The sequence below is a fragment of the Camelus ferus genome, chromosome 31 (genome assembly GCF_009834535.1).
Source record: "Camelus ferus isolate YT-003-E chromosome 31, BCGSAC_Cfer_1.0, whole genome shotgun sequence".
Taxonomy (NCBI): domain Eukaryota; kingdom Metazoa; phylum Chordata; class Mammalia; order Artiodactyla; family Camelidae; genus Camelus; species Camelus ferus.
This window is the reverse complement of record NC_045726.1, coordinates 7,575,494-7,596,490: the sequence shown is the minus strand read 5'-3', so window position 1 is coordinate 7,596,490 and position 20,997 is coordinate 7,575,494. Positions and strand designations below refer to the sequence as shown.

At 38.9% G+C, this 20,997-nt stretch overlaps 1 pseudogene; it reads right to left on the bottom strand.

The window, feature by feature from the left end:
* Positions 1-202: 202 nt before the first annotated feature.
* On the bottom strand, positions 203-19,593 carry LOC116660730 (annotated as a pseudogene).
* Positions 19,594-20,997: the final 1,404 nt, after the last annotated feature.

Here is a 20,997-nt window from a genome sequence, read left to right as displayed (position 1 = left end):
GTCACTGCAGTTGCTGTGATTCACTATAAAAGCTGGCACTAAGATTTCTGGCAGCCAGAGCCAGAGGTGAAATGCTTTGCTCTGATTATCAAAAGGGAAAAATGTCACTTCTCAGAGGAGAGCAAGTTCTCCAGCTGTATCTGTTACTAATAGCTGGCTGTTGGTGACAGACACAGCAGGATGGCAGCTTAACACATCAGGGTTAGTTCTCCCATGAGATGTTGGAGGGGAGGCAGCCGCGGTGCTGGTTCATGGAATCAGGGATGTCGGGGCCGACCTCTCTGCGTGTCTCCTGACTTTTTCTCATGCTCTCAAATAGGCTGCTGAGCATCAGCTCCTGAACACCCAGGGGGACCATGTTTAAGACTCCAGGAGTTGGTAAGTGTTTAAGAAATTTTGGTATTATGTAGCAAAGCCTCATATGTAGAAACTAGAGTTTAAATGGTAGGACCCTACGCCCCGTCAGGCTGCATCACTACTTGCGGAAGACGGGATTCACACAGAAGGGATGACGCCCAGTTTCTCTGGTGAGATCTGGTAGCAGCAGGGCTTGCTCACACACAACAACAAAGACACCAAAGCCACGCGGTACGAGCCTAGCTGGGCTGAAAAAGAGGGCCAATTTAAAGTCTATACCGCCCTTCACATATTCCCCAGAGTATGATAAGGAGTCGAGTGTGCAAGTGGATCTAAATTGTGGGAATTGAAAATATTGCCACAGAAGGAACAAGGTGGGTCTCAATATTAATTCACAGATGAGTATCAGAGGCTTTGGTACAAAATCTACCACTGATGGAGCGGAAGAAAATGAAGGAAACACATTTTGTGCAGAGGAAGCAGAATTTACAGGATATATAGTTATTAAATATAATAAGTCCAGTGGCCCATCAAACATTATTCCTATATGTATTTCTTCTAATACAGTATTTAAATATTCCTGCATAGTTTCAGGAGTGATCTGTGCTTCTTAACGCAAAACAGTAATTACACATAATAGTACTTAGAAAATGTTAAACACATTAACCCATTCAATCTAATGGTATTCACAAGTGCATTTAAGTTTATGTTTGTTTTCCCTGGAAATATCTTAACAAAAAGTATTGCAACTAAACTTACGTTTGTGAATTTTGTGTTCTACTTGGACATCTGAGTCTTGAAAAGTGAAGTCACTAAACACATGCACAAATCAATTCTTAAAGTATTGTTACAGGGAACAATAATGTTCTTAAAATTTCATCTGATCCCTTCTCAGTTTCCAAGAAAACCCTAAGAATTATAAAGCTATTATTGTTTTGAAACCACTAAGGTTGAAATTTCATATATCCTAGAGGTAGGGGAAGAAAAAGAAAAAACTTCTTTTGTAATTTTGTAAAAGGCTTTCCTGCAATTTATACATCTGTGCATTTGGATGAAATGTTAATGGACAGCTGTGAAAGAGCGAAAAGCCTAACTTCATACCATTAAGTTGGCTGGAATCACAACGGAGATGTAACCAAAAGAAACCATTTTAAAACCCAGATTTCTGTTGCTGATTTTGCTGTTGAACTGACTGGGAAAGTGCCCCTGAAGCAGCTTCTTAACTATGTGCACCAAAATTTAGACAAACTTTTTCTGCAGTGCTTGGCCATATAAGACTTGTATCTTGTTTTGGGGTGTGAGAGTAAGTTAAAAGAATAAGCACACATTTTGGTAGACACTGATTTTCCCACCCACTCCTCACCAGAAATTTGTCTAGATACTGCAGGATTGCTTCAGCATGAGCTACTCCACTAGGAATACCGCCTACTCTGAGAATCAGGGAAGTAATTTAACTGAAAAGAGTCAGAAAACTGGCTGCCTAAGGAGTAGACTTAACAGGGACAGAGCACGAATTTTACAGTTATTTTTATCTCTGTCCAATGTGTCATGTTGTCCTTTGTTGAATTACTGCGTTCTGTTGATTCTTATTTTGTAGTTGGCTTTATTCCTTTGATAACTATGTAAGTTTCAAAAGCTAAAGATCTAATCTGTTCTTAGAAACAGTAATTAGTACATATATGTAAACTAAAAAAATGTGCACTATACTGTATATATGTACTTACATGCAATATAATGTGTATGTGCAGTCGAACTGTAATAATTCTACCTAATGAAACTGAAAAAGGAGAAAAAAAAAGAATTGTGACAGAACCTCATAGTATACTGGGCTCTTCTTCAGTACAATTTGGGGACCACAGTTATAAATTTAAGATTATTTTTTACCTAACTTGTCCCTTTTCAGCCAGTTTATAACAATTGGGCACAGATATGATATCCCATTACCTATTATGTGCTTCTGAAGAACAAAGGACAGTGTCATAAAGATCATTAACCCTTTATTTTATTGGCGAGAGCATGAACGACCAGAGCAATAGAAGGCTTGTCCTGTGCTGCACTGTGGGGTATTATGTAGAGCTGGGGTTACGTATCAGATCTCCTTTCTTCTGCCTAGCAACGTGTCTGATAACCTATTGCATGTCAACTTTTGAAATTCTAGATTTAAAGGCCTATAAAAAAATTAATTAACAGGAACCTCAATTAAATACAGTTGGGAGATCAGCAGGGGGAGCTCATGTCCTGAAACGTAGCGGAGCCCAACAGGAAGAGAGACTTTTCTGGCAAAGACTCAATGAAGAGCCATGGGCTCTTTGTTAACTACAGCCCTCCCAACTTCCTTCTCCTCTCTACAAAAGTGCTCTCCTTCCCTTGCACGTGGTGACTGGCATGTGGTTCACCACGGTTGCAGATCCCCAACTGCAAGTCTCTGCTGACCCTCGATAAACCCATCTTTGCTGGGGAAATATGTCTGTCTAGTTTCAGGTAAACATTTTGGTGGCCCTTATGGGGACCAGAGAAGACTCCCGACAGTGAACATACAGATGCAGTACCCCAAACTGAGCCCACTGTTGCTCACTTGTTTTTCTGCCACCCTGGAGTTTGAAGGTGTTATCTTTCTCTTGGAACCGAGAGATTACATCCTCTTTGTTTCTGAAACTCTCAGGCTGGATTCAGGACCCATTTCAAGGTCTGTACGGTTAAGGCCTTGCTCTGTATGCAAGTACACTTGGTCTTATCTGAGATCAGACTGTTTCATCCGAAGCTGGCTAGAAATGCCTTTGACCCAATCCCTTCGGCAAGGGATTGCTTCAAATGAAACTGTGGCAGTTTTTCGGCCTTCAGCCTGTCCTTTGGAAGGGCTGTCCTCTTGAAACTGGCTAAAAAAAAAGCCTTTGACCCACCTGGCTTCTTTGGGACCAAACTGTTTTCTTAGGATTGGCTCAGACTGACTTGCTAAGTTGTTTAACTAAGTAGTTTGTGCCATTAACTGAGTTGTTTGAAAATTGCTCTTTAATCTAGAGGAAAAAGCTCTAGAAAGTGGGATCTCAGTTATCCTAGTGTAATGAGGGGTCTGTTCCCCCCTCCCTGGGACCAGTAATATTGTGATAGTTACTCTCTGAAGCTATTTAGGACTTAATTCTTCAATCACAAATGTGTGCAGACATAAAATTACATAAGCTTGAGCAAGCAGCTTACAGAAGTGATTCTTTAAATGAGTTCTTTGTATAATTAAATTTAATGGGTTACTTAGTGTCTCCTTGAGCTGGTAAGCCAACATGCTAATTACATACTTAGGGATTTGTTTGGACTACTTTTCTTTCACTTAGAATCGTTTATAGCCTGATTCAGTGTTTTGCTCAAACTATGGTTAGAACATGGAAGACTGCCTTTGTAGATGGAATGAATCCAGGAAAAAATTAAAAACTTTATTATAGAATGTAAGGTATTTACTGTCTGCAATGCTTGATGTTGTTGACTGTTAAGGAAATTAAGTTGGTTGATATTTAATACAAAATTAGAAGTTTATATTTTCTATCAGTTATAATATTTTAATCTACATAAAGAAATTTGTGTTTTGTCTCTGTTACTACCAATATCAGATATTGCGTTCAACGATAACTCAGTGGTACACTCTTTGTAGCCATGTATATAAACGATCTCAACAACAAAAAAGAGCCAACACGTTCACTTATTTAACATTTTCTCACCCTCCTATATTGTTACATGTTAAAAATCTGATTTCCTTGTCTTATCTTGGCTCTATCATTTGCATTGTTCATTAGCCAATATGATTAAATAAAATTTCAGTAAGCCCTTAAAATATTTTAGTTTTAGCTCATTATGGAAGGTAATGCATTAAAAAGTCCTTTGTAAAGTCATTTGCAAATGATAGGTGACATCATTATTATGTTCATTCTGCTGATACAAACATCAAATTCAGCACTCCTGCTGCGAGGTGTCCTGTCAGAAGACAGGCTATCGCAATGAACGCCAGTGTTCCTCACACTCCCTGAACAAGATAAATCGATCCCATGGAATGGCTGCTCCCTAACCACTGAAGCCTAACACCTGCAGTTAGTGGACGCTGAGAGTTTAGCTAAGCTCTCCATCATATTGCCACCTCAGCAACCATTTTGTTTGGCCAAGTGGCCTGAGGGGGCCTTAACCTGACAAGGGTATGCAAGCCCATAACTTAGATAAGAGCCTGACAGTCACAAGCAAACGGAAGGTCTTAGTATGACTTCCCCAACAGCCCTTGTAATCAACAGCCTCCCCCACCTCCCAGAGCCTTCTCTGTGTGCTCCCCTGAGGTAAGACCCCTGTGGAGCTTACCAAAACCCTGCTCTTTTTGGTCTGACTTGTCCAAACCAGCCTCAGCCTGGGAACCCCAGACCACTCCACCACAGACAATAAAAAAAGGCACGTGCCCGAGGTCCTACCTGGCTCTCTGCCCTGACGCCCCCAGTGCCACCCTAGCCATATGGCTTCTTAGGGCTTGCCTTGTACCTCCTTCAGGATCTGAGAGTAACAAACGTCTCTATTTCAATTTTCTTGTGGTCTGTTGTTGAACGGCACCTCACCATCTGGTACCCTGGGCTCTAATTAAATGTTAATTGAACAAAGTCGTCATAGTGAATGAAGGATGTTTATTCATGTTATGCTGATGGTGATACTCTCATTTCAGATTTTTTTCAAGTTTCAGTTTATAAAGTGATCTTGTCCTTCATTTATATGCAGTTTAGCCTGTTTGTACATTGCCGAATATCAAATTATGCAAAACCATCTATGATATGTTTAGTTTGTTGAACTGAGTCTAAACAAAAATGAATTATAAAAGGCTCCAAATTGACCTAAAATTAACAAGGCTGGTCAGATAAAAATACTTTACAGATTTGCTAAAGTCCATCTTTAAACTAATTATAATTAACATGACAAGGTTGAAATACCGCACAGCTCGTAATACTTTTCAGGTGGTTTTTTTTTTTTTTAAATCAATAAATAGCACAGTCTCAGGTGAAGAAATAAATAACACTAGCTCTTTCAGTAGAAGCTAAATCTCAAATCAAAATATGTTATTTAAATATGTATAGTGTGGGGAAAACCTTCAAGTTAACAAGTTTTGTGATTTCTAACGAAAGAACAGTGGCCAACTGGCAAAGAGAGGATCTGATGTGCCTCTACCACATGTGTGCAAATAGATTTTATGTTATTATATTTCAACTAAATTCATAATTAATCATTGATTTATAAATCCATGAGCCCAGTTTCAAAGATCTACGTTTTGGTATTTTGACACTAATGATTTATGCTTTAGGAGGTAATGAGGCACTTTTGAAAACAAATTGAAAAATACTGTAATTTTGAATTGACAATTTTTTAGAGTGCTATGATATTTTAACTAAAATTAAACTTAAGAGTTGGAAGACTTCTTCAGGATGATTCAATCAGGCAAATTTCATACACGGCTAATGTAAAAAAAAGAAAAAAACATTATCTGAGGATTTAACACAGATTTCTGATCTTTAGTGGTCCAGGGGAATAGGCTGAGAATCTGTGTATAAAAATAAATACGGAAAGAAAAAATATAACCCAAGAGTGGTTTTAAAACTAATGATATATTCCCTCTACTACCCTGTTAGAACATTGAAATGACAGGGAAAACTTTGTTACTGCTAAGGGATACGGTCTCCAGCATTTTTTGACAGTAGCAGTTGCCATGACATTTACATTGCCTTAACTTCTGATCACGTCTGCATCACACTTTGTTATTCTTTGTCCTCACAGCCTTTAAAAAAATCCTCCATTTCCTGTTTCATATTGCTTTAGAATGATGCACTAAAAACATGGCTTACATCATGCAACTTGCTTGCTCTTATAATTTGTAACAGCATGCTGATGTCTGTATTTGGCACATGTAACTTCCTAGTTTATCATATAACATTTCTATGATTTGAAAGCTCGTCTGTGTATCTTATCACTCCAAATGATTCCACAACTCAAATATTCTTTGTGGACAAATTCTCCACATGGTCTACTCTTATGATTTTGATAATATTTATTTTCTGGGATGAATTTTTTCCTTTTTTATCTAAATCCCACCCATAATGCACTACTACAATGAGATAGATAAATTGGTTAAAGATGATGTGATTATACACTGCAGTGAGGTAGAAGAGGAAGCAACCTCTGGTAGCTTTTGGCTGACTTTCTGAAAAAGTAGCTGGTATGTACATTTGGTATTTTTCTCTCCATTTTTTCAAGTTGATGCTCGGAATGGCAATTAATAGCTGGAATTCCATATTGGATCATAATAAGTTCTATACTTACTGGTGTGGCCAGTCTTAAACAACTCTAGGGCCTTATACTAACTCTCAATTGTTTATGTCCCAATATTTCATAAGAGAAATTTAACTTCTATTTTGTTTTAGTCATTATTTTCAGTTGTCTATCAATTATAGCTGAACTTAATCCTGACTGGTAGATTTCTTAGGTTATACTGAAAGATAATATAATGTATTCTAGAACACTGGGCTATGTATATTAATATTTACTACAATAAAATTAAAGAATTAAAATATGCAATATGTATTAATTTAAAATGACAATGATAAACTCATTAACATATTTCATGAAAAACAATGATATATTCCAAAGCAAAAATTTCATGAGAAAAGTGGCATTTTCTATGTCTGACTTAACAGAAGAGAGATTGGATGGATTCTTGTATCTGCTGTTGAATTTAACTTATTGCCATATGATTTATTGGTTAAAGTATATGCACAAACCCAGCCTCACGGAAATATGCATTTGGAAAAGAGGAGTATCTTAATATTTTGGATAATTATAGCTACTCTTCTCTGGTACTGTTTCAAAATTCAACAAGTGCTAGTTTCTTAAATGTTAGTTGCAACCAATGAAATTGAAAGCACATCAGTAACTCTTTTATACTATTCCATTAACATTTATTGGCATATCTTTTACATTTTGGATGATATTTTACCATTTTAGACGATATTTCACTAATGAAGAACTTCCACGTTTGATAGATTTTGCTAAAAATATTAAAAAATCACATTCTTTAATTTTACAACTAATCTCATCAGGACATTGTATTAGAAAATGTGGTGGTTCCAGATTTTCCAAAATTTTAATACTGGTTTTGAAAGCTCAAATGTTATCATTAAGAAGAAGTACTGTCAGTGGCTGTCCTTGAAGTGACAGGTTCTGTTCATTTTAAAAAGAAAATCCCTGCCAGATAATTAAGGCTGAATAACCATGGTTTGTCGGTTGTTCTTCCGGGTAAAAAGTGAATTCTGTGAAAGAATGCAGCTTGCAGCTCAATCACACGAGTGTTTGTGTTTGTGGTTTTTTGTCTTTTGTCTTTTGTTTTGAGATAATCATACTTAAGTGTTCAGCAGAAATGCTTTACACGATCCTCCCATTTTATCACCCAGAATAATCAAAGACCTGTACTCAAGGATACATATGTAATAAAATTAATAAATCCAACTGTTTCATCAGGCAGAAACTGGCTTTTTAAAAAATTCTGACTGACTCACCACATGAAGCAGAGGCCGCAGGCGGCGCGCGGAGAGAACACAGACCAGGAAATGTAAACGGAAGGTGTTTCTTCCATCCTGATACATGCACATATCAACCTCCGTTACACGATATTTGCATAGCTGATAAATTAAGCCGCATTCTTGTTTTCCCTCCTCTTCTCACTTCTCCCGTGAGATACGCAGTACGGGCGGCGGCGAACGTTCTAGTCCAGCGTTTAGAACGCAGGCTACCAAGATGAAATGACAGGTGAGCCAGGAAAGGGGTGAACCTTATTCTGAGGCAGAGACAATGGCAGCGGGAATATCTGATTTTCCCTCCCGAGGCCATCCTACCTCCCCCGTGGAGCTGAAGCATCCATTCTCCTCAGCTCTCAAGCCCGCTGGCTTCCCAGCCGGAAGTGACGCCGACCGCCGGCTTTCCCGCTCACTCTCTGGTTTTCCGGTTTGCCGACGGCAGATTTTGGGGCTTCACAGCCTCCGTACACACGTGACCGATTCCGAGCCCGGCGGCAGCGAGCCAGAGAACGTGAGAGCCGGAAGCATCACTTCCGGCCGGAAACCGGCGGGCAGGGATCTGAGAGGGGCTGCTGTTCCAGTTCCACTCCGAAGGTAGGCCCGCCGCAAAATAAGAGAGAACCAGTTCGAGTATTCCACTTGTCGTTGTCTCCATCGCTGGATTATGTTCATTTCTTCCCTAGTTCTCTCGTGTTTGTGACTCCTGTTGGTCCTGTTTCCCAGGACAAGCCTGCCCAGTGCACCCCGCTCCATGATTGTGGCAGAAAAGTGGCCTGTGGGTCACTTCAGTCTCGTGCTTAGGGTCCCTTTTTCCAGCCCTTCTTGTGAGTTTTGTAATCACCTAATACCCAGTATTAGAGATTCCCTTTTAATGGAGTAGAGTTTTTCTCTGTTTTGCAACTGAAGCTGGACTGATGCAAATAAGTTGTTCGAATATCACCTAAAATTATGTTATAATTAGTCCCTTTGGGGTTGTTTTCCGTTGACATAATTTTATGTTCCTCCTGACCCAAGGAAATAATTACTGAAATCTCAACAGAATACTTCTTTTAAGAAAAAGTGAGGAATATTTCATCTTATCGGAAAATGTAGGGATTGTATATAAAACATGCATCTCCTATATTTCCATTAAATTTTTACACTTTACCACACGTCTTGACTGAATGGCTGAATTTCCAGAGTATCCTACCCTGACGCTCCCCAGCTAACTGTATCACACTGTATTCTGCCTTCTCAGAAGTAGCTAATACTAAGAATTTGATAGTGATTTGGAGTGATATCGTCCTCTGATACACTGGTATGTATCCAGAAACAATATAGACTTGTTTTGCATATTCCGAATTGTATATTGATGGGAAAATACTGTACGAATTATTGGCAACTTGCTTTTTCACACAATGTTGTCATTTCAGATGTTTAGCCTTACTAAACATTTACTGCTAGGAGCACCTCTAATTTATTTACCATAATTGCTATTTAGTAGTATATTGTACGTATATTCCCTTCCAAGTAAAGGACAATTAAAACATTTCCAATTTTTAAAAAAATTCTGTAAGAAATACTCAACTTTTTTTTATATGCACATATGCAACAATTTATCTGATGTACTGTACATACTGAAAATGGCCAGATCAGAGTAAATGCAAACCATTACTTTTGGTAGCTATTGCTAAATAACTCTAGGAAATAGTCATGTCAGTTCAAACTTTCAGCAACAGCATATGAGAATTTTATTTCCCCACATTTCTGCCCAAAACTTGCGGATGATTTTCTATTAGATTGTTGTCTGTCTTATTTGTATATGTGAATGTTTTACATATTCTCAATAATAATATAATTCTTGCAAATATTTCTCCTAGTCTATGACTTTTAAATTTTATGGTGTCTTTAGTTGAACACATGTTTTTAATTTAATTTAGTCTGATTTATACATCTTTATTTTTATAGGCCGTATCGTTTTTGTCTTTTTAGAGAAGTGCTTCCATTCTCCAAGATTGATCAGATATTCTCCTTTTTTTTTTAAACCAGGGTTAAGTCCTTTTGTTTTCTCTCAAATTTAAGTCGTTAACCTACCAGGAATTAATTTTATGCATGGGCTTAGGTGGAATTCTAATTTTCTTGTATTTTGTTTTTCTGCGTGGACATTAAGTATTGTAACATCATTTGTTGTGGATACGGTCCCTGACTTCTGACAATTCAGCATTTCTTCAGCTTTCAGTCAAGCATGTCTGTGATCAGGAGGGTAAACACTAACACATTTAAAACTATTTTGTATGCAGACAACCATTCTGTTTTTCACTTTCAGCTCGACATTAAATAAATTAGTCAATAGTCAACTTTTTTTATAAAATAAACTTTGTGTTTTTATAAAATAAGCTTTTGACTGACTAGGCTAATGTAAATGTTCTGAGCACCTTTAAGGTAGGCTGGGCTAAGCTATAACGTTTGGTTGGTTAGGTGTATCACATGCACTTTTGACTTCTGGTATTTTCAACTTCCGATAAGTTTATCAGGATGTAATTCCATCATAAGTTGAGGAAGATCTGTATAGCTCATATTTGACTTTTTACTATTTTTGGCTGTAATGAATAGTGTTGCCATGAACAGTCATGTACATGTTTTTGGAGAATATAAATACACATTTTGGATGGGTATATAGCTGTGGTTGGAATTATTAGCTTATATGGCTTATTTGCATATGTCCAGCTTTGAGATACTGCCAAATACTTTTCCTAAGTGGTTACGAGCATTTACCTTTTTCTCTACTATAAGAGTTCTTGTTTCTCTACTCATTGGTATTTCATATATATGACAAACCAGTTTATGATTTTTATTTATATTGATTTGTAAGAATTCTGTTATTTAAAATACCTTATAGTGGCTAAACTTCCTCTTAGCAAAGTTTTTTACATAGAAATTCATGTAAGCTACATTTAATGGCAGTTTTTAATATTTACCTTTCATTTCTATAGCTTTTACTTCTTCTCAATCTATTCAATTTGTCTTGGTCTTCAAATAAAAAGTTAACGTAAGTGATGAGATACAGCAACATTGATTTATTCCTAATTTTACTGTGAATACCTCTAAAAAGTTCATTTTAAGGAATGTTCCATTATAAGTTTCTCAGCGATATTTATTATCAGGTTAAGAAAGTTTCCTTTTGTTCCTACTTGGCTGAGAAATTCTTGTCATTGTCAGTAGAGCTTAAATGTTATTTAATTCTTTTTCTGCTTCTATTAGAATGAGCATATGTTTTGTTTCCTTTAATCCAGTAAAAAATTATGTTTTCTGATATTTTTTGGTATTAAACTACCTTTGCCTTTTAAAAATAAACTCTATGAAAATATTTTCTCCCCTCTGCTTATGGAAATGTTATTTCCTCATTTTTGCTGAATTTGATATACTTGTTATTTGTTATGATTTTTGTATTGATCTCTGTAAGTGACGTCAGTCAGTCTTTCTTGCATTGTTCTTGTCCAAATTTTTACTAGACCCATACTATTAGTTGAATACCTTTCCTTATAGTTTTATTTTATAAAATGATTTCTGTATGTTAATAATTGAGATCTGTTCCTTAAAGCTTAACACTCACCAGTTTACCTTTGGGGACTGCTGTCTTTGGGTAAAATGTAGGGAAAATAATACATCTAATATTAATTTTATTTTGTCAATCAGATTTTTATCTTTACAAATTGATATTATCCATTTATATTTTTACTTAAAATGACACATTCCATCTAAGTTTCTTGGTAATTTTTTTATAGCATTTATTTATAATGTCTTAAGTATCTGCTATGCTGTATATGTAACAGCATTTTATGTAACAATTTATAATTTTTCATGACTAATATTTTTATTTGTCATTTTATCTCTTTTTCGTCTGTATTTCTGGAGTTTTGCCTATTGTCCTTTTTTAAAAAGGAATATATTTCCATCCTGTTGATTGTCTCTATTCTGTTTATTTAGCATCCATTTCATTAACATTTGCTTTTTTATTTATTTTTTTATTTCCTGCCTCCTAATTTCCCCTAGGCTTACTTTCTTTTAGCCTGGCATTTTGAGATCAGTGTTAGTCCTTTTTTTGAAAAAGTAATGAGTGATGAATAAATGCTTAAGCTTTGAAATCAGTGCTCCCACCTAGTAAATTAATGGCTTTAAGGAAGAAGTAAAACCTCTTTAGGCCTTAGGCTCCTCTTTCTCTAGCTGCTTCAGCTGTAAGGTTAGGCTGTTTAGTTGAGATTTTTCTTGTTTCCTGAGGTAAGCTTGTATTACTATAAACTTCCCTCTTACAACTGCTGTTGCTGTGTCCAGAGGTTTTAGACCACTGTGTTTTCATTTTCATATGTCTTAAAGTATTTTTGATTTCCTCTTTGATTTCTTCAGTGATCTATTATTGGCTGTTTAGTAGCATATTGTTTAGCCTCCATTGTTTGCAATTTCTGTAGTTTTTTTTTCTTGTAGTTGATTTCTAACCTTATAGCATTGTGGTTGGAAAAGGTGCTTGGTACAGTTTCAGTTTTCTTAAATTTACTGAGGTTAGCTTTGTGGGCCAGCATGTAGTCTGTTCTGGAGAATGTTCCGTGTTCACTTGAGAAGAATATGTATTCTCTCGCTTTTGGATGGGATACTGTATAGATATCAATTAAGTCCATCTAGTCTAATTTATTACTTAGGGCCTATATTTCCTTATTGATTTTCTGTCTGGATGATCTGTCCATTGATGTAAGTGGGGAGTTAAGGTCCCTCACTATTACTGTGTTATTGTTGATTTCTCCTTTTATGTTTGTTGACAATTGCCTTATATAGAGGTGCTCCTATGTTGGGTGCATATAGATTTACAATTATTATAGCCTCTTCTTGGATTGATCTCATGTTATGTAGCGTCCTTCTTTGTCTCTTGTAACAGTCTTTATTTTAAAATCTATTTTGTCTGATATAAGTATTGCTACTCCAGCTTTCTTCTGGTTTACACTTGCATGGAATACCTTTTTCCATCCCCTTACTTTCAGCCTGCATGTGTCTCTAGCTCTGAAGTGGGTGTCTTGTATAAAGCATATGTATGGGTCTTATTTTTGTATCCATTCAGCCAGTCCCAGCAGTACACAGTCTATGTCTTTCGTTCGGAGTATTTAATCATTACATTTAAGGTAATTATTGATATGTATGTTTTTATTGCCATTTTGTAATTGTTTGGGGTTTGTTTTTGTAGGTCTTTTTTTCCTCTTTCTATTTGTTCTCTTTCCTTGTGTTTTGATAACTAGAAAAGTTCCTTTAACATTTGTTGTAAAGCTGGTTTGGTGGCTGAATTTTTTTCGCTTTTGTTTATCTGTGAAGCTTTTGATTTCTCCATCAAATCTGAATGATAGCCTTGCTGGATAGAGCATTCATGGTTGTAAGTTTTTCCCTTTAATGACTTTGAATATATCGTGCCACTCCCTTCTGTCCTGTAGAGTTTCTGCTGAAAAATCAGCTGATAACCTTATAGGAGTTCCCTTGTATGTTATTTGTTGCTTTTCTCCTTTTCCTAAATTTTTTCAATTTGATTACTATGTGTCTTGATGTGTTCCTCCCTGGATCGATCCGGGGTGGAACTCAGTGCTTCTTGGACTTGGGTGACTGTTTCCTTTCTCATGTTAGGGAAGTTTTCAGTTATTACGCCTTCAAAATTTTTTCTCAGGTCCTTTCTCTCTCTATTCCCTTTCTTGGATAATGTGAATTTAGTGTGCTTCACGTTGTCCCAGAGTTCTCTTGAACTACCCTCATTTCTTTTCATTCTTTTTTCTTTTTTCTGTTCTGCAGTAGTGATCTCCACTAATCTGTCTTCTAGCTCACTAATCTGTTCTTCTGCCTCATTTAGTCTATTCTTGGTTCGGAGCAGTGGGACCATGAGCTCGCCTCTCCTCATGACTACAACAAAACCATAACCAACTCCTTAAACAACCATCGGAAAAAAAAAAGATTGGAAACTAGCAATGATATTCATTTCAGTGATTTTATTATTCAACTCTGGGTATTCTTTATATTTTCCAACTCTTTGCTAAAAACTTCTCTCTGTGCAACTATACTCCTCTTGAGTTCTCTGAACATCTTAGCCATCATTACTCTAAACTTTCTCAGATAGATTTCCTATCTCCTCATTATTTCTTCTGGGATTTTTATCTTGTGTCTTGGCCTGGAAGATACTCCTCTGCCACCTCATATTGTCTATCTTTCTATTTGTATTTTTAGGTAGGTTAGTTACATTTCTCAACCTTGGAGAAGTGGCCCTCTGTGGGAGATGTCCTATGTGTCCCAGCAGTACACTGTCACCCAAGGGTCAGGGTCCAGCCGGTCCCAGTGTAGAGTATGGCCTGTGTTTGTGGATTCCTTCCACAGGCTTTGGGGTTGTTGTTTTCTTATTTCTGGTATCTGCCCCATGGCAGATGAAGCTGGACTAGAGGCGTGTACAGGTTTCCTGGCAGGAGGAGCTGGTGCCTGCCCACTGCTGGGTGAAGCTTGGTCCTGGATCTCTGGTGGGTAGGGCTGTGTGTAGGGGCGTGTCTAGAGGCCTTTGTGGCTTAGAAAGTCTGATGATGGGTGGGGCTGTGTTCCCACCCTGTGTGTTGTTTGGCCTGAGGCTTCCCTACAGGCTGTTGGGTGGGGCAAGGTCTTGGTGCTAATGATTCAATCAAGATGTCAGCCTCCAGGAAAACTCACGTAGAAAAACACTCCCTGAATGTCTGCCACCAACTTTTACGTCCCCAGGGTGAGCCACAGCTGCCCCCTACCTGCCCAGGAGACCTTCCAAAACCAGCAGGCAGGTCTGACCCAGGTTCCTATAAAATCACTGCCTCTGCCCTTGGACCTGGAACCTATGAGAGTCTGTGTATGCTTCCCAAGAGAATGAAGTCTGTTTTTCCCTCAGTCCCATGGGGCTTCTGGAGTTAAGCACCACTGGCCGTTAAAACCAGTTGTCCTGGGGTCTCCTCCTCCCAGTGCCGGAGCCTCGAGCTAGGGAGCCTGAGGTAGGGCTCAGAACTCTCACTCCTGTGAGGGGGCCTCTGCTACTTAATTATTCTTCAGCTTGTGGGCCACCCACCTGGGGGTTATGTGGCCCGATTATATTGTGTGATTGCCCCTCCTACCATCCTGCTGTGGTTCCCTCTTTGTGTTTCTAGATGAAGAAGATCTTTTTCTTTGCTAGGTTCCAATCTTTTTTTCCTGATAGTTGTTTAAGTAGTTGGTTATGGTTTTGTTGTAGTCACGAGGAGAGGCGAGCTCATGGTCCCACTACTCTGACATCGTGACTGGAAATCTTCCATCCATTTAATAAGTGAAATTAGGAAGGCTTGAGTGGCACGTATAATTTTCCTCTCTTTTCAGACTTTAAAGTAATTCTAAGTTTAAATCACATCCCCAAGATGGTAAGGGCAGTAGTGTGAAAAATTCAAACCTTCTGATGTCAGACTCCTTTCTGTGTACTCCATTATACCCAGCTAATTACTGTATCAGTCAGAGTTCGGGCACAAAAAAGTAATCCACACCACGGGGATCACCATGGATTATGAAGGAGGTGTAGCTATTGCTCTTAGGAGTGGAGCTCAGAGGGAAGAGATGGGTTATTAGGACCTGCAGTTTTTGAATAGGTCCCATGGATCTAGGAGTCAATTTAGGACTCAGGGATTTGATGGAGAACTTAAAGACCTGGGACTCAGAACTGAGAAGTTAAGATGCTTGGTAGCTGTGCCAGTGTCTCTGAGGCTGAAAAGTAATCTCCGTTATGGAAGTTGATGGGAAAACAATATATATATATGTATGTAAAATTATAATATATATAGATATGAAGACAAAAGGAAATGTATGTATATATAGTAATAACACGCAGACTGAAATTTACTGTCCTGTAAGGTGAGAGCTGTAAATGACTCAATTCTGACATGCACGGCAATAAGGTATTTCCAGGTATCCAGTTCCCCTCTACATCTTTCCATTAGCAAAATCAATAGTAAGGGGACTGGCGAAGAAGAAATGTGATTTTTAGGTTCCCCTTCTCTATGTGACAAGGAGTACAAAGGAGACGATGTTTGTAATTTAGAGACAGCAAATTAAAAGTGCATGCGCGCACACACACACACACACACACTTCAGGAGCTGTGCCTTTGCTCAGGAAACAGACTAATTCCATGAAAAAGTAGCCACTAAATTTGCTTAAAATAATGGAAAGTAGAAATATTCCAGGAATTAGTGTATTTTAGTAATTGTTTAAAGGGTGATGTTTATAATTAGAATGATGAAATATATCTGGGTTTTCTGACAATGATCTGTGACACATGCTTTAACACGTCTGCTTCCAGGAAACTTGAAACATGAGAAATTTCATAGGTATTGGGCTTCGTGTTTGAAATTGTAAATTTTGGCTTTTCTTTCTAAGATGCAATTTGAAGTTTTTTTCTCTTTTTCCTTAGGTGAAATCAGCACATTTTAAATTTTTTCCTCAGGTGATGTCTCGACATTTTGCTCTTCTCACTGAGGTGAAGTTGGCAAACTTTGCTCTTCTTTAGTAGGTGAACTTAAAACAGTTTGCTCTTCCGTAGGTGAGATTGAGACGTTCTCCTCTTGTTTCTTAGGCGATTTTTGGCGTCTCCTAAAAAGCAAAAGTAAGAAACATAATAAAACAAAGAAAGGAATCCACCAAAATAGTTGGAGGTAAATCTTGTCTTCCACCTTTTCTTCTTGTTTCCTGGGGGGTGGGCCACTGTCCACACTGCCTCCGCTGCCTTCGTCCAGGCAGCTGGGGGGGGGCCCACCCGGGGGGCCCACCCGGAGCGGCAGTGGCAGTGATGTCTGTTGTTACAGACTCCGTTCGTATTGCAGGTCTCAGGTGAGCAACTGCTTTTCAAAGTGGACATCAGGACACACTTTCTTTGGATGCAGATCCGTCCTGCACCACACTCTGTGCCGTCTTTCACTTCACCAGCGTCAGGTATGGTCATCCCAAAGTGGTAGTCTGTACCCCAGCAGGTGACTCCATTGAAGTGAGTCCAGCGCACAGTCGTGTGATCTCTCAGAACGGGAATTTTGGTCACATTCTCACACTGGACCCTCCCACACAGGATATCTGAGATGCCACATTTTACATATGAAGTGACTCTGACACCACAGTTACCAAAACGGTCACCTTGGATATTCACTTCCCTGTAGCAATCCTGATTTGCACTCTTGGCCTCTTTGCCAAAGATTTGCCTGCACTGTTCATTGCGATTGTTGCATCTCCTTTCATAGCAGTAGCCCCCGCCCGTGCAGGAGGTCCCGTCCTGCCTGTACACGTCTTCTGGACACTGATAGGACGTCCCATTGCACCACTCTGGAAGATCACACTCATTTTCCTCTTTTCTGCACACGTAGCCTGATGGTATGAATTCACAGTTGTCACAGCAAAGCCCAAAAGCGCAGTCGGCCCCAGGTGTCAGAGTGCAGTCTGGCTGACAGCAGGGATCTATCGCACATGTGTAAGTGGGACCACAGTCACACTCTTCTCCTTCATCAACCACACTGTTCCCACAGTGTTTGTACGTGAAGATGTTCTCTGTATTGGGTGAAAGGTTCAAACATGTTTTTTGGGCACCGCTGTTCTAGTAGGCAGCGTAGCTGCAGTTGCTGAAACTCACTGCTGTCAATTTCGTTGGAGACATGATACATGTTTAACTCCCACATTCACAGTCGCCATCGTCATGTGGCATACCCAAACTGACCAATCTCATGTGACGCAGTGTATGCAACACTATACAAAGATTCACCCATGAAACTATCAACTCCACAGTTAAAACGCTGGTTACACACTGATCCTATATAGGCCAAGCCAATGTTTATGTCATATTGCTTCTTTACAAAGACATGTGCAGCATCATGGGGCATGCGGGTATTAAAACTTACTTTTTTCCAGGAGCAAAATTCTTCCAGGAGACTCTCTATGTTATCTATTGAAACGGGGTTTTCTTTAGTCCAGATCTCAATTCCAATTAAGAGCACCTTAACATCCAATGAATTTAAAAAGTTACCTATTATATGGGCAACAATGCATACTTCATCCTGCACTTTTGAGGCATTATTTTCATGATGAAGATACCGATTGTGGTCCACCACCACTGCCAGTTCCAGAAAACGCCTGTGGGTCCACCAGCCTTCATACCCACTTTGCATCAAAGTGGACTCATCACTCTCTTGGAACTTCAGTTGTCGTGCTATTTCTTCGTCTGTTAACCCACATCTCATGAGTGGGAGCTGTGTCTCCTCCTTGTCCATTCTATATAGCAGGTGTTCAAATGAGGTAGAAAGCCTTTTGGGCTGGATTTCATAAACAATGTTATTTATCTGTAGTATTCCTCGAAAGCCCCTCAAACATGTACTGAGGGCAACCAGGGATTCCGGGTCCCCCTCCACATGCCCCTGGTAGTAGCAGTCATTCTGGACAAAGGGCTGGTCCTCCAGGAGAGCATGCTGGTCGTCGTAGGTGAACACTGGGAAGTGTTGAGAGAACAAATGCTTGTTGACCTTCATGTGAAGAACGTGTTTCCGGCCCCTGACATGCAGGCTGTAGGAGAGCCAGCCTGGAGGCTTCACGCCCCTGCCAGTGTGTGTCACCCTCAAGGGTATGACCACTTCTGGAGGACCATGGCGTTGGGAGCGTCCAACACAGGACGATCCAGAAAGCAACAGAAGCAGCTGCGACCAGAGTAGCAGTGGGAGAGTGGTCCTCACGTGCGCCAGGGCCTCACCCACAGCCATTCTGGCGCCAGGATATGGAGCCACTGGTGAGAGCAGAAGTGTGCAGGGCAGGACGCATCACTGTATGCAGCATTGACCTTCAGTCTGTTTTCGGGCAGAGTCACACTGCCAGAGCCGCAGCACTAAAACAACAGGAAAAGCAGAGACAGGGGTGGTTGTTATGAGCAAAGCTAGATGGAAGGGAAGAGAAGGGCGTGGGCGAAATGGATGAGCGCTGGGCTGACGCCGTGGCTCAGTGCGCTGCACGGCACTTGCTCTTAAGCAGTGGTGAGGCTGAGTGAGACCGTGCGGTACAGAAGGATGGTGGTTGGCCTCGGCTGACACTTGTTGAACTTACACGAAGGACACCTAGTGATTCATTATACTTTACTCTAAATAGATGGGAGTGTGGGGACAGTTCCACAATAAACATATAAAACATATAGGTCCCAACAGAAGGGGAATCAGATACCCTGTTTTGAGTGGGAGTCTTTATTTATAGATATTCACATGGAATAATCACCAAATTACTAGTTTTCCTTTAAATTTCAAATGATATTTTAAAAGTACTCACAAATATTTTTCTCACTAACCTTTGTGTATATATATGTATATTCATGTAACAAATTATTACTTATTCTGTTATCTTCCTGTGTCCTTTTCATTAATTCCAAAATATGAGTAACAGTCCATTAAAACACAATATTGTGGCTCTCAACCAAGTAAACTAGAGTGGAATATGAAGTAATAAATGTCATTGACCTCTCTCAAGATCTGAATACTTCGTAAAGACTCTTGCTTTGTGTGTATGTGTGTGTGTGTGTGTGTGTGTTTTCAGGCATACACAAATTCTAGTGCTTCTGTCCTTTACAGTTAGATTCTTGAATGACTTACCAGATGAATTAGTAATTCCCATGGTCCTTTATGGCTATAACCATATTCATAGTTTTGTGCTGCCTATTTCTATGAACAGAGTTCTTATTCGAGACCTCACGTGGCAAAGAAAAATATAAATTCCTTTCTTTGTGTATATTTGATTAAATTCTAGATCAGCTGCTTAGCAACAAGACTCTTCTAGTTCTACAGATCATGACAACTGGCTAAAGTCCCTCCTCACTGTGGCTCCACCATCTCTATTAAACGTCAGTTCTAATTACTCTTCAGTATGAAGAAATCTGACTATATTCCTTATCCCCAACCTGTGAGCCCCTGACAAACAGCATGGGCACCATAGTTTCAGTAATTTTGATTATTCTGTTGCCCTAGTCCCTTGTTATTTTCTCGGTGTTGAGTCATATTCTGATTTGAAAATAAGTAGATTTGTATTATTTTTTTTAGATTCCACATATAGGTGATATATATTGTTTCTCTCTCTCTCTGTCTGACTTAGTTGTAAATATTTTCTCCTGTTCCGTAGGTTGCCATTTTGTTTTGCTTAAAGTTTCCTTTGTTGTGCAAAAGTTTGTAAGTTTAATTAGGTCTTCATTTGTTTATTTTTGCTTCTATGTCTATTGATTGGGTAGACTGCCCTAGGAGAATGTTGTTAAGATTTATGTCTGAAAATGTTTTGCCTATGTTTTCTTCTAGGCAGTTTATAGTATCTTGTCTTATATTTAAGTCTTTAAGCCATTTTCAGTTTATTTTTGTGTACAGTGTGAGAGTGTTCTGACTTCATTGATTTATGTGTGGCCATTCAGCTTTCCCAACACCATGTGCTTGAAGAGACTGTCGTTTCTCCATTGTACATTGTAGATAGTACATCTTGCCTCCTTTGTTGAAGATTAATTGACCGTAAGTGTGTGGGTTTATTTCTGGGCCCTCTGTTCTGTTCCATTGATCCAGAGGTCTGTTTTTGTGCCAGTACATGCTGTTTTGATTACTGTAGCTCTGGAGTGTTGTCTGAAGTGTAATGAATCTAACTCGATCATAGTGTGTGATTTTTTTTATGTGTTGTTGGATTCTGTTTGCTGATATTTTGTTGAGGTTTTTTGCATGTATTTTCATCAACGATATTGGCCTGTTTTGGTAGTGTCTTTGCCCGGTTTTGGTATCAGGGTGATGGTGGCTTCATAGAATGAGTTTGGAAGTTTTCCCTCCTCTTCAGTCTTTTGGAAGAATTTGAGAAGGATCAGTATGAGTTCTTTGTGTGTTTGGTTGAACTCGCCAGCGAAGCCATTTGGTCCTGGACTTTTGTTTGCAAGGAGGTTTTTTAATCTGATTCTGTTTTACTTCTAGTGATCAGTCTGTTCAAGTGATCTTTCTTCTTGATTCTGTCATAGTGAACTGTATGTTTCTAGAAATTTGTTCATTTCTAGGTTGT